Raw genomic sequence first — 18,036 nt, 5'->3', positions numbered from 1 at the left:
ATACCAACCGTATATATAAACTGTCTAAATTGGCTATATCACTTTCGAATGGTTGTAAAAAAAACTGGTAGACCGCTGAAATATTTTATTGTTTCTAATTGTAGAATTAATATCCTTCAAGTAAGTTCTTTGCATTTCCTATAGTACAATTTTTCGACCGTAATGGGTAACCTTCTCAACTAAAATAAAGATATGTAATGAAAATTTAGAAAAGTGAACATTTTCTTTTTTTCCTTGTAGACCAATTCTGTAAGATAAGTGTACGGTAATACCATAACTTAAGTTAACCAATACCTTCACCGGAAGAATCACTGATATAGTGATAGAATGTTCAAATTTCATTGAGAGTGCCCGTGAGGCACAACGCATTGATATAAGGGAGATATTAATGCTATCGGCTCTATTGCCGAGGTATATTGATCATTTTATTCTGTTCTATATTTTCTACCCATACATTTGCTTTTGCATAATATCAGAGATGAAGCAGCGAATGAATGGAGTGCCAGTGATGAAAGGTACCATAATACTGATTTGCTTTATGTATGCGTTATGTATATCAAAGCTTCATTTCAACTAATCATTTTCTATCCAACGACTACGTTATGAGGTCTCTTGACAATGCAGTTCGCATGAATTTTATGGGCAAAAATTCTTGTCTCGGATTCAGGGTAGTCGGCCATCTTGAACTGACACCGAAGATACTGCAATCCCCTATGATTTATGTCCCTTTGCCCCTGATCTTTATTCTCTATTTACATTTTGGCGAACTTTCTTCTTTCTCTATAGGGCTAAATGAAATACTCTGGCTTAGGGGATAAGGAAAACGATGGAACCTGTTTTTGGCATCCGCCATGCTATTATGCCACATGCCAAAACTTCACTTTGAGAAATTTATGATCGGACGGTGAGTCATATTGAACTGATCTGAATTCTCTATTCAGCAGCAAACGAGTGGTCCCGTACGACGCTCATCATCTGAGCCGTGTAGGCTGCGAAGATGATATTAGACAATAAAGAAGCAAAAATATACTGAATAACATAAAAGGCTATGTATATGAGTCGTTGTGGAACCCAGGATTTGATTTAGCCATTTCTAAAATAATTAACTTACACGGAACGCAAATGTTTTATGCCAACAGAATACTGAAACGGTTATTAGTAAGTGTCTGTCTCACTAACTCCAATGGTGCTTTCTTAGAAGGCATAATTCAATAGATTTGCAGCTCAATTGTGTGCGAACTAACTTCGTATCTAATAAATGTCGATAAGGCACTCATATTTTCGTTGTTTCTCTTTTTTCCAGGAAATTATAGCTTCTAGTACGACGGTCGTGGTTGCTCGACTTATTAAATTTATTATAAAACGCTACAATGGCATGAGCCATCGATGCCTAGAAGCCCATTTATTCTAGTTTACACAAGCTTTATGACGACCCTTCCTTACCATACAGCAACGTTAGGGAACGAGATTTCCCGATGCGGAGATGTTGTCCTGCCGGGAGTGATCTGGCATTTACGAGAGGACATGTTCTAAGCTACCTCAAAACAATTAGTTGTGTAGCTTTTGCAGTATTAAATGGCAAGTAATTTATCTAATAATAATACCTAATTGGATACAGTGCCCTCTTGACTTAACTCTGCTACTGAGCAAATGGCGAGCTCTAAAAGAAGCCTTAAGTAGTAATGTATTGTTCCTTGTCCCGTGCAGTTTGAGCATGGTTATTGGCCCTTGAGATATGAAAATATATGCGGTATTGGACAGTCGATCACTTACGTAGATACTTATTGTTACAGACCCATTTGCCTCGCTTACCCCTACAAGCAGATCTGCATAAAAGCGAATAGTTTGCATCGTCTTATGAGCTGAATTTCCAGGTAAGAAGAGATTCGGATTTAGTAATGACTGTCTACGTCACCTTGAGAAGATTTGTACGTCCTCACGGTAGGTCGTGACAGCCTGGACTAGCTGCAATGTGTCAATAACCTTAGAAGTAATACCCGCCGGGTAGATCCGGAGGGTAGATAAGGATCGCATTTTTTAACGAGCGGTGGTCTGCTTCATTAGACAGGACAACGCATGCTACCTGCTTCTCCCTTAAGACTAAAGAAGGTTAAGCCAGGATGACGTCCCTCTGCAGCTAAAAGAGATCCCTGTTTCCAACGACAAACCCATGGCATCACTCCCTAGTTCAGGATAGAAGAAAAGTAACTTAGCTCAATATTACTGCACGTATAGATATCGAAGACAGGATGATTGCATGGTTTCTTTACTTTAGAAAGCAGCGAAATGTTATCGAGCAGGTTACGAATATCCATATACAATATCTAGATCGAATAAAAATTTGTTATAAATTGTTATTATTTATTATACCCTTATTCATGTTATACTTTATAAGCCAATAAAAGGTTCCAGCGCGCGTATGATCACTATGTCTATCTCAGTGGCGAAATAACGTCTTACAACCGAAATATTTACCGACCTTGGTCAAATTTAAAACTTGTATGGATGTCATCCGTAAGAAGAATCGCTGGAAATTGTAGTTTGGTGAAGTTACAAAACTTGAGCTAAGAGTACAACTGTTAAATAAAATTTATTTTATCTCTTAAAAAAGTTTCTATTCCTAATATCAGCTTCAAGGTCCAGATCAACGCGATTAGCACTGCCCATGGCACGCAACGGTGCATTAGTCAGCGCAATTTCAAGGCCTGGCACAGAAGACGATCAACAACTAAATAAATAAATATATATGTTCTATATATTGAAAAAAGTAACGGTTCGTTTTCTGTGTCAATATAACGTACCTATAATAGGACAAGGGCCGAATAAATGGGTGACAGAATTTTACCGCCTCCATTCGTGTCTTTCTGTAGAAAGGGTGGCGTTACGATAAACTCATAATGAAGGCATAGATTTGTTTGCAACAAACGTAATCATGGCTAAGCCATGGTCAAGGCTGTTCCATCGGATGGGAGTAGTTTGCGCGGATAGCCTGGAGGTGCATTTAAATAAAATAATATGTATTATATAATATCTATCTTGTTTATTTAAAACCACATGTATTACTTTCTACGATATGCAATGATCATCCAGGAATGGGCTGAAAATAATACGGGTGTACACCATCAAAACGGTCGTCAACCCTTGAGACGAGCATACTAGCTGATGCCGAAATAGAATAGAAACGAGTAAACGATCATAGAATGCTGCCATCCGATAGCCACGTATCTAGCCTCATGCAGGAAAGAAAAGGCCTAATCCCTTCGCGAAAATTTTAAGCAACTGCTTCCATATATGGCCTGGCTTTCGTCGACTGAGTTATCGGTACGCCTAATTCTCTAACGAAATGCAGCTTTTATACCCGATAGAGGTTAAAATTGCAACCTAAATTGTCCGCTTCTGTCGACTACCTGTCGTAAATCATTAATATTCGTCGCATCTCGTACCTGAAAATGCCTCTTCTTCTATAAACCTTTCAACTTTTTTTTACTTCACCCAAGAAAATGACGGATATAAGCGTCGGTAAGGAAGCCTATCGCTGCAAGTTATAACGGATTTTTCGAAAGGACTTTAATTTGGGGGCCGGATATGCTTCATAGTGTTTATTTCCCATGTAGTGATGGTTCTTGGCCCTCATAAGAGCGAATTGCCCAGTGTTAACTGTGATTCATACTGTATCTACTTTATAAACCATCAAGGGCTGCGTTTGCATGCAGACTTTCTGCCAAACTAGTAGTACTAGCCAAATCTTTAAGACTGGAAGCGTCTTATGAATTCTCGTTTATATTGCACACCAAAGCCGTGTTTCAATAAAAAACCTTCGCTGCTATATGAAGACCATTGAGAGCGGTTACTGGAACTGGGTTATCACCAATCGAAGCAAAAATCAAGCTACCTACGATCATAAATAAGCGACATTTTACCTGCTATGATTCGTAAGTGCATCTAGCACATGTCTTTGGAGCCAGAAAGTTAACAGGAGGAGGTGTATGCTAATTCTGACTAGTAATCTAGAATTATTCATTTGTAAGTTCTACGCGAGGTCTCACTTAACTTATCTAACTGTTGTTCAGCAGGTAAAGTGAAGCTTCCTGCAAGCTACACCACGCATGCTTCTGAAATATATTGATTTGAAGGGTGTAGGTAACATGATAACGGTGAACACCAACCTACTTTAAAAAGTTTTGTAGCAATGCCCTTGAAACCATATCCTAGGAGACTCCTAGGTGGAAAACCGGGCTTTCGAGGTAACCCCAAGCTAGAATTTGTGTCCGCTAAGGCTCAGCGAGTTCAAGTCTCTAGGTCGACTCTACATTATTATAAAGTTTAGTTTGTCATATTTTGCATCGAGCCTGCTTTTGTGTATATTACAATTCATTCAAACATTCGGATCTAATATCGAAGCCTTGGTTGCATGATAAGGCCGCTGGTATCATCTACACCAGTGCTAATACAAATTTCCTTACTAGTATCCTTTGTCAGCTACAAACAACTAACAATAATAATGAAAAAAAAAACAGCCCTAAAAATATACCAGTCATTTGCCTATCACAACAATCATAGAGAACACTAATAAACAGTGATAATAAATAGTAAAAAGGAAATCAAAATGTAACAGGCTAGAACGTCTGTGCAAGTCTTCTCAAAGAAACAGCTATTGTACATTAATTGTAGGACCTAGCACACCACAGATTGAAATGTACATTCATAGTGAAAATAGATTCTGCGTCACTTAATACAGGCAAGCTCATTTTCTGATTGGTACGTGTTGGAAGCTTACCTTGCTTCGAACTTCAAAGTTCACCGACTCAACACTCACCTAACAACCCAAGAACCCAATAAGAAGCGATTGCTGGAACTTACTTTATTTTACATTAAACAGCATAAGAGCTGTGTTGTAAAAAGCAAGTAAAAACTTTTTATTGACATTACCGCGATATACGATTTTTGAGACCGCTTTTGATGGAGTAGACGAAAGTTTTAGCTAATAGATACAGTGCTTTAGCAAGATGAGTAAATCTGTTAACGAATTTCAGTATCGTCAATCGTAGTACGTCATTTTTGACCAGCTTGCTTCCGAATCTTCTCATTTCCGTTTTTTCTGTGTTGACCTCGAGTGCGAACCCCCCCCCCCCCCCCCCAACATGTGGTTGCTTGCTGGTGCTACGGAGAAGCAAGTCGTCCACATACGTAACGCTCTTCACAGCGCGGTGGCGTTTCCGTGTCCGGCCTGAGGGGCAGCCAACAACGATATCGAATAAAAACAGGCTCAAGTTGTTTCTTTGTTTACTTAGTTGGCTTATAGGATATTCTTTGTGGCTAGTAAATGGCAGTGGCTAAAAGTAGAGCTCGCGTGTTCGAGTTGCAAGTCACGTGAGAATTTATACGTATACTCTATATATATGTTTTTGTTCAACACATCGCAGCTGACGCACGGCATCGGCGTTTATCTTTGGTTTCGTCAGGAAGGACTACTTTGTAGTCAACAAACTGATCAACAAATAGGCTCGCCAACCATTCGCAGGCATCGGTTTTCTTGGCGATCAATTTTTGAACCTTTATCTTTCCGGATCAGTAACGTGATGCAATGTTTCCGTACGAATTAGCGTTCAGAGATAGGACACGTTGAAGGGCGCAGCACAGTGCTAGAACGGCGACTTATATCATCTGATCAGTAGAGCTTTGTCAGGATCTGACAATTCACTTTGGGGAAAACAAAGCAACATTCTGATGTCCTCACCAGCAAAGGCTTTTTTCGAGCCTTTAATTTCACTCTGCGTCTTCCGGAAACTTAGGCTGCTGGAAGTATCAGATGTCGCGTCAGATCGTGAAAGCACGAACTACACATATATATGCCGCATATTGCAAACATGCAGACGGTTATTTTAATCCATCACTGCTTCGAATGTCGCATGATCCGTGTCACTATAATCCGATAGAGTAGTAGTAGTTCACTGTTGCGCAAGGCAATGTTTTTGCTGATTATCATGCCCAACGTATGCGTATACCTGAGTAAATGAGCGACTTGGCCATAGAATAAAGAAGGATTTTCTTTTTTACAATTTCACTAAGATCAATACTCGTTCTTCGTAATTTCAACATTGAGATTTGACCAAATATGACTAGCCTGAAAGACCCTCAACATCAGACCCTAGTGTATTTGACATCTTAAGATATGTTTTGCCGAAGAAAAACCGGCAATAGAGTGCTTTGAAGAAAATTCGTCATTGACGAATGACGGCGTTATACAGTTCGCTGTTCGGCTGTTATAATATAACCAACAATAACTTATTGTTTGTTATATTCTTCTTATTAAAATGTGTTTGTATCGTATAGATAAATAACGCAGACAAACTATTTGGGATCCTATGTGTCCGAATCTGGGCGTTTTAGTCAAATAAATGTCGTGTCCCTAGCCGTGTCTAGATAATGAAGGGCACAATTTAAACCGAGAGAAAAAGTATTCAATCTATGAACATATTGTATCTCTATTGTAAAATAAAATGTAAGCACTGAAATTCCGTGAAGTTCGTCCTCGGTAGAACAACAACTGGCTTTTTTCTAACAGGTAGGCCTACTCAATCCAAAACCACCGAGAGGCCGTTAACGGATAGACTAAGGTCTCGTCCCAGAATTAATTGGCCTTGTCTTTGGCCTAATTTCACACAGGGCGCATACCGTCCAGCTGACGTATAGTTGGTGATGTAGCGTTTACTGATTTTTTTTCCAGGTTTTCTTCTTCTTTCTTTTACATCTCTGTCGTCCCTTTCATCCTCGCTATCCACTGCTGATGTATTCAATACGCAGTGGGTCAAGGGCGGACTTGTCGCTTCGATGTTCAGATAATATCCTAGCCAACGTCTTACTTGCTCATCTAGCAAAGTATCACCAAGGTGAGACGATCCAATTAAGAGTCAATTCATAGAGAGCAACGAAAGGAAGTCCGAGATTAGCGATTAAGGTAGCAATTAGATGGAGGACACCGAAGCCTGCAGTAGTGCAAAAAGGTGCAACTTATAATAAGCAAAAATAACAACTATTTAATCGTATTACTGCGGCACGAGAAACACGATGGCATGATGGGTACTTCACTATTGAGCAAGCATTACTCATTTCGGAAGAGTGATAGGATCGTTTAGCTCTTAATTAAGGAGCTAGGTAACAATATATCTGATTGTTGTAAATAAGATATTGTTAGAATCAGAGGTACATTTCAATTATGCCCTGAAGAAACGATACATGCGTCGCATATTGCTGTATATTAATAGGATAGGAGGAAGATAGGTTATCTTCGGGTTTATCGAGGATTTTATTTATTAAGCTTACAAGGAACATATAGATAGAAGAAAGTATCAGCGTACTGTCGATCACAATATCTGGTCATTTCTAAATGATAAAAGATCTTTCGCTTTTTTCCTTGATTTGAATAAAACTTTGAATTATCATAATTTTACGAAGTAAACGTTACATATGGCTGAAAGCAACTATAGAAGGCATTCATCTCGCTTTGATTTTATTCGTGCATAATTTCTCCATAAACTTTAGGCACTAGCTTTAAGGAATAGCAAATATAATTCAAACGGCTTTAGCTTCAGTACTTTTATCCACATTAAACCTTATCATGAGCCTGAAGGCCGACCGGTTGCATGTCCCACCGCAAGATTTGAACAGCATATTCAGGCCATACTTAGCCGCCTAAGGCACTAGGCCAGATGTCGAAAGCATCCGCTGTCCGGGGCCTGATATGCAGACTTCTTACGATGCCCAACCTCAGAACGGTCCCCGAAAATTCTAGTGAAAAAAAGACCTACCGTTCCCTCAATGCAGACCCGCGTCGCACGTGTCCCTGTTATTTATTTATCTAACCAATTAACTGTTCTTAAAAATAATAGAAATCTGTCCACTTGTATTCCATCTTATATATAAAGTGCATTTACAACATTACGAAAACTCAAGGGACTTTGCGCCATTTAACAAGTACTGTGACTATGTTTTAACAGTCAAAATTTTATATATACTGAAGCAGAATGGACAACACTGATGGACTCTATAGAGTGAATGTAGATCACAAATGGATCGTCGAATGAAGAATACGGACGGTAAATAATATTGAGGAAATTAAGTTAAGAACTAGCAAGCGTAACTTGGAATCCCTCAGCTGAATTATTGTTGTTCTTTAGACAAGTTCACTTTAGTGTAAATAGATATTTGCAGTCTGTTTTGCTCAGGTATTAGCTAAACGTCCTCTAGCTTCCCTGGGAATCGTTCAGACGTATGTTAAGGCTCGTTAAGTTAAAGTAGTCGAATCATCGTTCATGTTAGCCGAATGAGTTCTCTGTCCTCTGATTTTTGGAAACATCCAAGACGACAAAATCAAATAAAAATGATTGTGGATCTCTACCTCTCTAACGTGAATTTGCGTTAATAGAACGCCGGCAGTACTTTGCTATCACTGCTTCCCTTGAAATCGTTTACCAAAAAAACGTTGTAAAACGCTTGCATTTAAATCTGGCACATAAAATAGTGCAGGGATCATATGTGACCACCGGAGCCCGTGCAAGTTGGGCGCGAGCGTACACACAGTCTCGGGGGGCCCTTTACTTACGCAAATCTTCTTATGTCGATTCAAATCCTATGTCGATTTTCGTTTTAAGGTTTATATATACGTAGAAAATCAATTTCTTGCAAAATGCAGTAACGTAAGGAGCGCGTACCGTTATAATTAAATCCCTCGCAAGGTATCTAGCTCGCTTGACAACAGACGCTGCCTCAACTGAATGTAATAACTGTGTTCGCTTCTTTTTACACAATGGAAAACGCGATCTAGCGTCTATATTGCGTACGATGGTGTTATGATTCCTTTCTCCTATATAAGCAATTGTCTTCTACAAAGCTCTTCCGAGGCTTCGTTTTACGCAACTATACACGTATCTCTATGGCATTCATAAACACTATTTGTTTATACAGCCAAAGCGACGGTAATATAATAAAAGTCTCGAGCAGTACCGACAAAAAAAAAGTAGCCGCAATATCATATTGCATATTAGCTTTGTATACACACGTTCATATGTACATTGGGAATATCATATCGCAAGCTTACGTGATAAAGAATTTGGCAAAGTAGCTCTATATTCTATTTAGTTAATATGCCTGTATGTGCATGCCCATTTATAGGTAACACTGCTGAATATTTCACCAACTTGACTGTCCGTCCCAGCAAAAAACCCAAACGTGCATTGACCTGAGCATGTCCCAGTCCGACCAATGGCCCGCCCGTCTAAGTAGCGCGCCGCACCCTTCTTTCGCATTCATTAGGTGCTCTCAAGCTTTTCTTCCATCTCCGCTATATATTTCTTTACCTCTTCTCGTACATACACCTTCTTTGCGAAGAATAATGGTAGCTAAAGCCAGTTCCTATCTATGAGCCTGTCTTTTCTATAGCTTAACCGAAATATACACGTGGTAGTGATAGTAAAAGTAATTGTAAAGTGGCCGGTTAGCTTGGCATGGAATAATCTATGGACACATCATAGGCGCCCGTCGTGGTCTGTCGGCACACCACCAGCCGCCATACGACCTGCAGCAGGCCCTGTAAGCTCTGCAAGGTGACGCTCGCAAATCCTTAGGAGGGCGGTAGCAGTAACTTTAATCATCATTACTGATTACAACAGTGGGAGCAGTCTTCGGCACAGAAGTGACAAGTCCATTGAAAGATAGCACGGCCAGATAGTGGTGAGGTGAGGATTATTTGCCGGTCTAAGCAGCAACTCGGTAGCTATATGGAGAGATCACCTAAATAAGCGTGGCGCGTACACAGGACTAACAGATCTGTGTTTGTTTGGGATGCTATGCGAGGAGAACTGGAAAAGATGACGCCGCTTGAGTAAGATTTTTGGGATAAAGCAGACCACGCGTCAGAATTTTTAATATATTACTGTTTATTAACAAATAATTTATAAATTAGATAAATAATTAAAGAAATAAGGTGGAAGATAGTTATATTCTATTTCTTAATTGAAAAAAATATCAATTTTTCACGTTGGGTAACTCTGAACCAGCAGATACAATAAATATTTTTTGGCCCAGCCCATTGCGATCGTGAACATTTTTAAAGTTGAGAGAATTAGACACCAGGTCGTGTTTTAGTCATCGTAGGAAGCCATCTAAATGCTGGGACGTAACCTTTAAAAGATATTAAAAAGTATCTTTGCCTACATTTTTTTTTCGTGATTGGTAGTGGTAATTGTGGTCTACTGTGACATAGACCTAGAATAAGCGGATAAACATAATTACTGTTAATTACTCTTCAATGTGGAAATAGTATGACCGCCTATTTTGTAACTCATTAGATGACAAAATCGAAAACAGAGCCGTTAAGTTATTAGAGAAGACAACACAACGGATCCATTATATTTTATCCTGTTCATTTGCGATTTTTTTTTTTTTTTTTTTTTTTTTTTAATATACCTTCAACCCAAAATCGATTTGGTATCTCATGTTTAATGTTAGTAGACTCATTAATGAATCTGACTTCCGTCCCCCACATCGCAAACTACCAACCAGATCCCCTGATAAAAATGCCTGATGCTATAACACTTGCCATTAGATAGAAGCAGAAAAAGAGAATGTTTAATGGTAAATTAAAAGTAGCCGTAGTAGCGTCTATTAAAAAATATGCTTAAATCTAAATGCATCACATAGCACCTTAGAAGTGACCTAAAACAACTAACGCAAAAACTGTAACTTAAAATAGCCGTTGTTGTTGTTAATTATTTATGGTGCATTACGAGAATCGAAGTTTTCAACGGCTTCAGGCTTTAAAGATGGATGCTTCTTCGGCCCGGAAATTGAATACTAACTTTGATGGCGTATGCATGAGCATCGACGATAGAATGCAAATAGATAACTGTACAAGGCACAGTGCAGGGTCCTACAGGCTATGCTTATCTCCATTTACAGGTGTTTACAAACTTTAAATGATCTGGCCGAAGCAAACTTTGCGCTTGGTACAGCTGCTGCGTCAAAAATTCTATTCAGCAAACTGGCGGCACGGGTATCAAAAAAAATGAAGACCCAGATATAATTCTTAACTTCACGATGTTTGTTGAACTTTTTTACTCGATGTTACTTTATGACAAATATCACAATTCTCTGATAGAACTTACGAGTGGTCCATATGGAGAGCATATCGAGATTTATAATTGAGAAAATTGATTTCTCACATAAATGTTTATACCAAGGTTAAGTCGTTTCGTAGTACTCTTTTTTAAATAATACCAATGCACAAATCTTGTTTACGAGCGTTGGGTTTTAGGTTTACCTGGGTTCTTTAGCTGCGATACCCACTAAATTCACACTTCCTTTTAGTCCCAGTTCTGTATTGAAATGTATGTCCTCAAACTAGAATTATTATAGACTTTTACTGCGTATGTTTGCTCAGCTTGGCAAAACCCAGCGTTGTACCCTAGTGTTTGCAATATCATCCTGTATTGCAGTAGACTTAGACTCTTATGCGCATGAGGAGTGCTTCATTTCATGAAGTTATGAAACTTTTTGGGGGTATTTGTATTGCCAGAATTATTAAGATAATTTGGCAATTTTTCAATAGCAGTACAGAAAGACTCAAACAACGTAAACAGCCGAAGTCTAAAAGCAAGCCTTTGTTCCCTGAAATAAATAAATTTATCGAGATTTAAATCTGGTACTGCCGTTATACAATGTTTCAGAGGACTACGCCGGTTTCAAACTTAGACATTTCATTTACCCTCTACCAGATAAAAATAATTGGTAATCAAGTAAATGTCATATGCATTATAGGACTGTCACAAGCACCATGTTGTTGCTATGGCTACCAGCCATATCGTTGTCTTGGAAAATATAAGTATGCAAATAAAATACCGAGTCGTATTCTGATCCAAATTTAGCTTGTAGGTGTACGCATGCGGCTGAATTAGAGGTTTTTCCAATGAGCATTTACTGACGTAATGGCATGAACATCTCCTCTAATTCCACCGATCAGTCAACAAATTGCAGGACGGGCGTTCTGCAACCCGGTGGTTCTAAAAAGCTACATGCCGTGCATCTTTAGCGCGTCGCCAGGACAGACATGGAGCATTTGCTTGCGGCCGAATCAAGCCTAAAGAAGCCACCTGGAAGAACCGATCTCATCTGTGGATTTTTCGGATCTATTAACACTTAGCCCATTACAATAGGGCGTTTCCTAGCTATATGTGCTCCACCAGGGCCGCCATAACAGATGTTGAAACGGTCCTTCTCTGACACATAGTTGGCGAACGTTAGCTCCTTTCCATCCAAAAGGTGAAACTTTATCGAGCTTGCAGATAGGCGAGCAGGCTGCAATGAGGGAGGCTTAACTGGGCCATATCATTGTTAATTAATGAAGGTAAACGCTAGCGTCGCAAGAACTCCCGTCAACGACAAACTGACTGAAAGACACATGTCCACAAGTATAATGAAACTCGTTACGCTGAGGATGTAAATGATCTGTACTGCATCAATCTTTAGTTAAGCTACCGAGCACAAAGTATTACCCGGTGATCGACAACTGTTTCACCCCTCTGCTACAGGTTAATTTGTTTTCCACGGAGAAGGCTGCAAAGAGAATCACACTTCAAATAGAAAAACATACTATTATGGAACAGACATCCATATATTTTATATTTAGTACTTTAAAATCTTCCTAGGTAAAAACGTTGAATAAACGTGCGAGCATCGCCGGTTTTAACGTCAATGTTGGCAAAAAGCGCTCATGGCATATATTTACAATGCCATAGGTCTATAAGGGAAAGCACAGACTAGTCCAGCAAGAGCTCTTCGGTTAAACCTTTGAATAGAGGCAAAAACTTGTTCGTATGGTATAAATAGGGAAATACTATTTTTTTTTTATTCTTTTTGAAAGAAATAAACGTAGCGAAATAGGAAAATAGCAGGTAGATTAGTAACGTAAGCTTTTAATTTATTTCCCGCAAAGCGTAAGATCGGAATAAAATTCTACTTATAATGAAGTGATATTCATTCACTTCCTTTCTCTTCTGTTCAGTGAACGAAGTCCGTAAATGATTGTGTTTACGAAACTACTATTATTAAATGCATTGGCTAACATCCTAGGCGGAGGACGGCAAAGGGCTGATACGTAAGCCAACAACAGATTTTGCCCTCGACCTGTTTCATTATCAAAGATAATAACAAGAAAAGTATTAAGCGAAACATTAAGAAGCATTTGTATTTGGGTTAGGGTAATAGATTGCCATCTTCATGGCGCGCCTGCAGACTATGTCCACCGGGACATACGTATAGAGAAGAGGTAATACCTGCAAATGCATAGTTTCTGTTTACGATAACAGATGAAAGACCAGGTTGCCTTTCGCTGGAGCTCAATTGGTCACGTATGTGTCCAATTATAATACCTTGATGCCCACACACCTGTATAACGCGCACATATCTTTGCATTGAAGCTCGGTAGAGATTCGTAGCCGCAATCATGTTCTTGATTTAGTCTTCCATGATAGAATCGAAATCCATTTGTGATGAACACTTATGGGCAACCTTGTTATGTAAAAAGAAATCTTTTCTAAACGGTATTGGATAGACGTTCCCTCGTATCGTTAGACAAACGCGCATAAAAATCACCGTGTACAACCACCTTCAGATTACTTGTTACCACCACGTAAGTAAATGTAAGTACCGAGGACAAAATAAACAAAAAGTAATCTCACTATTTTGTAGACAAAATGTTGCCCTTATTATTAAATCGAGCTGCTACGAAGCGAAGACTGGATCGTGGTTAGAGCGATTGCTGTGCCTCCGCACAGAACTAGCCATAAAATTTTTCTTCGGCGGTATTTTTCTTCCTATTGTTAAGCGGCTTTTATATTACAGAGTATTGCTTAGAAAAACACAGTGGGATCAACATCGTTCCTAAGCAAACCAAATAGTAGATCAGAAACGGTGTTTCATATTTAGTTTGTGCTGATGATGGCAATTGTTATGCGGACCTTTTTACTCACCTTATGGCAACACAGCAGAGCTTTCTGTTTTTATCTTCCGGGCTAATATCGAATGATTTAATGACCGTGGTAAAGCCGGCCTATCTATAAGAATTTTCTTTCTACATATAGATTTAAACTTTATGACAGCGGTGACACCGGAAGCGTTACATTAAGCCGTCACCAAGACCTCGTTTTGTCTTTTAAACTGAATGTTGAAGGCATATGATCCACTTATTACTGACTATTTTTACTAGACATATGAACAAAGCTACACTGAATTAACTTTTGAGTCTTTTCTGTTAGTCTCTAAGAAATGGCGCTAACTAAGAAGCTTACCTGCGCCTGTTTTTTAAAAATTCAAATACATTTACCCTTATGAACTTACAACCTCTACCTTCAACACTATCGGCATTGTGCAAATAGATAAATACGAACAGAGTAAACTAAACGTTGTACATATTGGACATAGGAAAATATGGACCGTAACGAAAATACTTGAGACTTTACTTGCGGTCAAAGAAAGAACACTCATGTCAAATACTTCTATTTCAATTCCCGGACAACTATAATTAGGTAATATAAGTAAGGAGCTAGCGTGGTAGATCTGCGTGTGGCTCGAACGACGCGTATGATGATGATCCGACTATTCGTTCGAACTATCCGACACCTTCCAAAACAAATGAACGCTATCTTGCTTAAAATGCTACCGTTTCTGTACATTTTAGACACGACGCTTCAGTTACGCGGTCTCTTGGCTTCTAGTCAGATCAATCGCGTACGTCAAGCGGCTAGCTGCACTGTTCTTTGCATGTCTTCGTCTTTTTACATGGTGATCTATTGTTTCAGACGCTGATCTATAGGCTATGCAGTTGAATACAAGTGTATTTGCGAAAAAGTAAGGATCTGGGTAGGGGTCCACGGGCACATGGGGCTTGGCGTACGCTTCATGTAACTCTATTTCCAACTTGAACTCTATGTATGTACATGCTTCTCTGAACATTCACAACGGAGTTCGATGAAACACAAAACAGCGGTGCAGAGGTTAATGTACACTATTGTAGCAGCACGTAAAACCACCGTTTCGCGGACGTCAGAATCCTGTTAGCCAGCTGTGGGCTGTAACACAAATTACATCGTGCTGAAAACTTTTAGAAAAAGCCGTAGTCACCATTATTATGCATTAAAATCGTGAGTAGAACGTATCAAATTATTAAGAAATGCGGTAGATCGCTAATGTGTTACTTCCATTACTCAATATGTTCTTTATTGACATCAATACGTTAAGAACGATCAATTCTACGATGATATTATAGTAAAGGCACAAATATTGTTAGGCCCATATAATAATTGCGTGGTTTATAAAAAACAAGATGAGCTATGGAAAGTTCTGTGTTTTGGTAATTTCGATGTAAAGGCAGCTCCCCGTAGTGGTCAAATTAATAACGGAAAAAGTTGATGAAATAGGAAAACTTAAGCAGGATCAACACGTGATCAGCTAGGTATCGCCGAGAAACCAAACGTCCAGCACTAAACAGTTGTAAACCATTTGAAAAAAACAGCTGCACTTTTGAGGAAACACCAACTGACGCAAAAGAGCTTACTTGACCGTATTTTTCCAACTGCGTAACTTCGCAGACACAGAATTTTGAAGTGGTTTCTCATAGCTGGTAAAAAGTAGGTTATCGAAGACCATAATATGCAAACTTTCTTTCTCTGCTGTCGATAACGTGCAATATTAGAACAAATTATTGAAAAAAATCGACCGGACCCATTGAATAGGAAAAGCGTAATCCTCCATTATGACAATGCCAGATCACATACGTCTTTACCTATTTGGCAACAAGGGAACTCGGATGGAAAATTTGTACGCACTTATCGTATGACCCAGGTACACCATCAAACAATCATTTGTTTCAATCTCTGCAAAACTCTCTTAACAGTGTTAATTTTGTTTATATGAATTTTTTTAAGAAAAATGGCAGAAGGTCGTCGATCAAATTGTGAGTCCTCTAAATTCGAATTCTTTATCAGATAATTTTCAGTGCTAACGGTCATGCTTATTCCGTGTACCCACCGCGATCACAGTTTCTATTTGAGATCTAAATCAATCCTTAGTAGTTTTCATGATATTCCTTGTTTCGGCCGTAGATAATTTTTTAGTAGTGACACTGCTTCAAGTAATACTGATTCATAGATGGCTCAAATACACTAAATAAAAAAATCTAGACGTGGATTTTGAATGGATTTTGAGCCAAAAAAGGTTTTCAGTAACGGCGAAGGGTTCGTCTTACTTAAAGATACTGCATAATAGCTGGTTTTCTAAATTCTAATTGCTGCAGTGGCGCAATTTTTCGCTGGCTTTCGTTCAGTACCAACAGTGGTTGGTGCCCGCTGACAAATGGTTACTTTCTGAATTATAAGTGGGCAAAGACCAGAAAGGACCCGACCCGATGTATTGATTCGGGTGGGTAAAAATGACCCTTCCATGCGTTACGTAGGCTTGTCTGGGATCCCAGTCAAGGCGGCTGTACGTCCTTACGTAGGTGGTTGGACATTACCAGATTTCAACATTCGTTCTCTTCAAATAACAGCACGACATCTTTCTCAGTTATGTCGCAGTAATAACTCTGATCCCGTTCCGAACTTCTTATGAATGGGGCAATTATCTACTTGAACAACTATACTCCGATATTGATTATAACACATATATTTATAGCGAGAATGGCTAGACGTAGTTTCATTTCGTCTAGTAAAGCTTGGGTCATTCGCGTATTATTATACATGAGCTTGATCCTATAGTGATTTATTGGGAAGAAGTTTAACATTCAAAACTCCTAAGAATGGGGTCTTGTTTCTTGTAAATTTGTTACCCCCTTTACAAGAAAGGAATTGATTAAGTTAGTCCGAATGGAAATGAATAAATAGTACGAACAAAAATTTTAGAGTTGGGTGACACACGTGAGCTGCTACGACTGGCATTACAGTTTGAAAACGACAAATTTTAAGCTAGACCATTATTTTCATCAGCAAAGATTAATGCACATACACAAAAAAAAACAGACTCCGGAGAAAAATAGGTTCAACCGTCAATCTAAGTGATTCTATTAAGCATGACACGACCAGGAAGTATTCGAAGGAGTTGTTAGACGACGATCGCCCCTCAGACACTCTAACTTTAGGCAATAGACCTCCGGCGAGTAGCTGCGTCTATAAGCCACATCAACATAAGGAAGGTAACATTGGCGTTACTGGACGAAGGCCAATAGCTTTCTAATGAGATTTGGTGAGCCCTATGCGAAACTTTTTTGAATTTCAAGTAATTCAAATTTCCCCAGTGGGTACTCTACCCTAACTGCCACCTTTGGTAGTTAACTCCCCAAATCGTAGTTTTAAGAGCACCACCAGGTAGACCGAAAGTTTTTTGGCGGAGGAAGCTGCAAAGAGATATTTGTTGGCGTCAGTCGAGTTTACTAGGTACAATATATCCGTTAAAGGTTAATGCAAGGAACGCTTCTAGGGATACTGCATGGTCTTATAGCTTGATATGTTTTTTACATATAACATATTGAATCTATGGAAATTCTGAAAGTAAATATTTCCATAGCAAATAGATTGGGTCTACAAATATTATACTTAGTCGAACTAAATGTATAAGTTTGTTGGATAGCGCGGCACTTTTTGCACTTTTAACTGTTAGTCACAACTAGTGGATAAGAACAGTTTTTTTTTTTTTTTTCTGAGAAACGCATATTTCAGACTTACCAAAGGTATCCACCGTGGTTGCCGCCGGCGCCAGGGTTGTTTGTATATTTTAGAACCTAAGTACTTGGTAAAGCCGATTTAAATCTTGAATGTCCCATACGTTAACCTTTGAGAAACCTAATATACAAAGAATACTCCTAGTTTTTTACTTACACTGGTTTTACATAAACTGAGGTATTAATTTGCACCAGACACTCCGATGATATCAGTACATCACATCAGTAAAGACCGGAATTTTCAGAGCTTCGTAAACTATCACCTCCTGGCA

The 18,036-nt window shown here is 38.9% G+C and overlaps 1 long non-coding RNA gene across 1 annotated transcript; it reads left to right on the top strand.

Moving 5' to 3' along the window:
• Positions 1-433: 433 nt before the first annotated feature.
• On the top strand, positions 434-2,825 carry LOC147758779 (uncharacterized). The gene is made up of 3 exons (XR_015329469.1): positions 434-904; positions 1,304-1,941; positions 2,631-2,825. It is a non-coding gene; the product is annotated as an uncharacterized LOC147758779 (long non-coding RNA).
• Positions 2,826-18,036: the final 15,211 nt, after the last annotated feature.

Source organism: Varroa destructor, unplaced genomic scaffold (genome assembly GCF_002443255.2).
Source record: "Varroa destructor unplaced genomic scaffold, Vdes_3.0 BEIS01000001.1, whole genome shotgun sequence".
Classification (NCBI taxonomy): Eukaryota; Metazoa; Arthropoda; class Arachnida; order Mesostigmata; family Varroidae; genus Varroa; species Varroa destructor.
This window is presented reverse-complemented; position numbering and strand designations above follow the sequence as displayed.